The sequence below is a fragment of the Pyrus communis genome, chromosome 4 (genome assembly GCF_963583255.1).
Source record: "Pyrus communis chromosome 4, drPyrComm1.1, whole genome shotgun sequence".
NCBI classification, from domain to species: domain Eukaryota; kingdom Viridiplantae; phylum Streptophyta; class Magnoliopsida; order Rosales; family Rosaceae; genus Pyrus; species Pyrus communis.
In genome coordinates, this window is record NC_084806.1 from 407,682 (window position 1) to 411,545 (window position 3,864).

The window sequence follows — 3,864 nt, forward strand, 5'->3', positions numbered from 1 at the left end:
ACTTGCTAAGACACATAAATTTTATGCGTTAACTGTTTTATGTACCATTATAAGTTTCATACTTGAAGGCCAAGTTTGATGTGGTATATATGCACTGCCTACTAATTGATGGTATTTGGATATAAAACTTTACATTTTGTATTCATTCCGTAAGCTAATTCTATTGTGCTTGGGTTTAGCAGTATCACAGAAATGTCATTTAAAAAGTGTATTATTGCTCACACTGCTTCGTTTTCTTCTTTTATTTCAGGTGTGCCAACATCAATTGGGCAAAGCGTACAAAATGCAATATATGCAACACAAATAAACCTGGTCACAATGAAGGGGGTGTAAGGTATTACATTATTTTTACTTCAATGTATGCTTCTGTCAGTTGCCAATCAGTAACAGGCATCCATTGTGTGGGAAGATGATGTGATACTGATAATACGTAAATATTAATATGTACACTTCGTCTTGATTGATTCTTATCTATTTATACAATACCTAATTGTGTTCAACCATCCTGTTCTTCTCACTTTTGAATAAAAAGGTATACGCTGCTGTATTTTGTGTAAAAGATATTCATCATATTGTGGGATATTGTGTAAAAGATATTGGGCAGCCCTCTGGGCTTCAGTTTCGAATGATTTTAAGAATTACTCTCTTTCTCACATACTGTGGGATATGTTAGCAGTTGTAAAGTGATTTTGGTTGAGGTTTTCCTACTTGTAATCAGATCCTCTTGAGAGATTTTCTTGTTCTGTTCTTGGTGGATTTCTTATCCACTTCTGTGTATTTCACTTTTCTTTTTTAATAAACTGTTATAGTTTCTTCTCAAAAAAAAAATATTCATCATATTTTCGTCTCCTCCTAAAAGAAGTTAATTGGTCTTGTTTCACATGCTATAGGGATCCACTTTCTTTTCTGCCCCTTTTTATTCTTAAACTCTCGTATTTCTATCTAGCTGAAGAACTAGATACACATTGGTGGTCGTTAATGAAGAATGCAGTATGCTGGTTTTTTTCTCTTTTCTTAGGTTATTTCTAGATTCTCTACCTTCTTTTGTGACATTTATAGAGATATACTGATTTTCCTTTAAATCTATTTGACAGGGGGGGACGTGGTGGTGGATACAAGGAACTTGATGAAGAAGAATTAGAGGAAATCAAGCGACGTAGACGGGAGGCAGAACAAGTAAGATTTATATGCATAAGCATTATTTGAAACATAAAATATTATTTTGTTCTGGTTTAGAAGTCATTTTGTGCCATTCTCAGGATGATGGAGAGATGTATGATGAGTTTGGCAACCTCAAGAAAAAATTTCGCGCTAAAACACAGCCAACTGAAACTGGACGAGCTCTTCCAGGTGCTGGACGTGCTGGATGGGAGGTGGAGGAAATAGGTACTGATGCATTTTGTGGCATGATTATTCTTACTTGGGTGTATGTTGATATAGATTTGATGTTATAGATTTTAAATCCTTAATCCTAGCGGTTATGTACATAAGACCACAGTTATTATCACATTCTTCAACATGATTGTCCTTTTTCCTTCTCGTCTTGATGTTAGTTGGCATGTTTGAACATTTATATTTACTATAGCACTTGAACAAAGTTAATTTTAGGAGTTGTTGCTGCTTTCTTAGTCAAGCAAGATCCGCATTTGGATTAGTGATCGACTTTGTTTGAAAAATGATGTGGCAGGTGCTATTGACAGAGATGGCAGAGAGAGAAATAGAGAGAGGGGAAGGGAACGCGATGATAGACCGAGCAGCAAGAATAGAGACAGAGATGATGGTTATAGGCGTCGCAGTCGAAGTAGAGAAAGGGATAGGGATAGGGATAGGGGGAGAGATAGACCTCGAGACTATGATTATGATCGAGAAAAAGAATACGGGAGGGACAGGGATCGAGACCGGGACCGGCACAGGCACCGTTATTGAAGTTTACGGGATAGTTTCCAAGTTTTGGTTCTCCGCGGAACTGCATTTGTGTTGAACTTTGTTTTACTTGGCATTTTAAGCTAGTCGAATGGAGAATACGTGTTTATTTGCACTATCAGAAACTTGCTTTCAACATTTTTATTTAGTTATGAAATATTATTAATTGTGTAATGGGAATGGGGTTATTATTTTTCGTCATTTGAGGCTCTTTAAATATTTAGCTGCTTAATGTTAAATACTTTTAGTTTGATGCCATGCCAGTTCCCAATCCTGTTTAGTTTTATTTATTTATAAAAAAGAGGACCAAAGTAGTGGTTTTGTCATAACAGTTCACTCTCTCGGGGATTGGGAAGACTCAGCCTTTCTCTGGGCGGATCCAGGATGTGTCAGGTAAAATATGGACCTAAAATTTGTTCTGAACTACTGGGCTACTCTGTGGTGGTTCAGTCACGTTTGGTTTTGATTTGTTTTTGTTTCTTGTTTTTATTTGGATATGTTTATTATTTTCTCATGGGCGGGCTAGTTTTCTAATTATGCTTACTAAAAATTATGCTATGCTTATTAACCCGATGCGACTAATACAAACTATAATCTCATCCATAATAATTAACAACACGATTAAAGATAAAAATAATTTCTCTTTATGCGCCTGTTTATTTATTTTTGTTCTTTAATTTTTTTTTCCACTCATTTTTTTTCTTTTTGTACATGTGTTTATTTTAATTCTTTTGTTACAAACAATACCGTATACTAACTTATAGTTAAAAAAAAAAAATTAAATCCGAAATACAATAAATTAAGAAAAAACTCCAACCATCAGAATGATTTAACACCAAATTATCAATTGGCTTCACCTTCTTGTTCCTTCTGTGACAGCCCGTCCCGGAAACATTTTAACGCACGTGTGAAAGGACAACTTTGCCCCTAGTTCGTTTCTTTTACGTTTATTTGTTGTTTTTGAGTTTGGGTGGCATGTTTGGAGCCACACACATCTTCCCACACACCACCACCTTTCTCCCTGTTTCTCTGCACCTGTCCCGAGCCCCATTCCTTTCCTCTTCCTTCGAAAACGTACGGACACACACACAAGCACACTAAACCTCCACAGATCGAAGAAACTAAACCCATATTCGAACTCGTGAAGCTTGTAGGAGCCCAACCGTACTATTTTCAGGTAAGAATATCAATGTTTTCACATCGATTCCACGAAGTCCGATTTGGGGTACTATTCATGCAAACGTGATTTCTCACGTTTTAGGAAATTTGAAGCTCGTAGGTAGCTTGGTGAGGTCCCAAGGAGGCTCGGAGTAGTTTGTTTGAAGGAATTGGACGTCGGGATCACTGTATTCGAAGTTGGCCGGAGTTGGATTGTGTGGACAGGTGAGATTTTGTGGTTTTTAACCCTTGAAAGTAGTATAATTGTGTTCCTCTAGTCCTAAGCTTCAATTTGGTACCAAGTTTGTCAAATTTGGGTGAAAAACGAACGAGATATCGAAGTTTGAAAATTTTCCAGTTTTCCGGCGCCGTCGCCGGAGAAGGAGACGGAATATTCCGTCAAGTCTAACGGAATATTCCTGACGCCGTTAACGGAATCCATTAGAACTAACGGAATATTCCCTACGGCGTCAGTTGACGCCGTCAGCGTGCCAGGCACGTGCCTGCGCGTGGGGGCGCTTGTGGCGGTGAAAAATTTTTCTAAAAATTTGGGTGTGTTCCTGAGGTCGTGTAGAACACGTTGGTATATTCATTTGCCCAATTTGAGCAATGTATGAGAAGTTATTACGAGAAGTTGGTTATGTGCTTTAAAATTAACGTTTTTGTAGTTGTTTCGCATATAGGTGATACGTATCCCGAGGACAAGCGTGGTCACTCGAGGCAGGGGCTACGACCCTTCCACATACCAGTGAGTGGGCTTTTGGTTTTCCGTATATACTTATA

At 37.8% G+C, this 3,864-nt stretch overlaps 1 pseudogene; it reads left to right on the forward strand.

The window, feature by feature from the left end:
• LOC137731943 (transcription initiation factor TFIID subunit 15-like) overlaps positions 1–2,097 on the forward strand; it is a 4,094-nt pseudogene extending 1,997 nt beyond the window's left edge.
• The last annotated feature ends 1,767 nt before the right edge of the window (positions 2,098–3,864 follow it).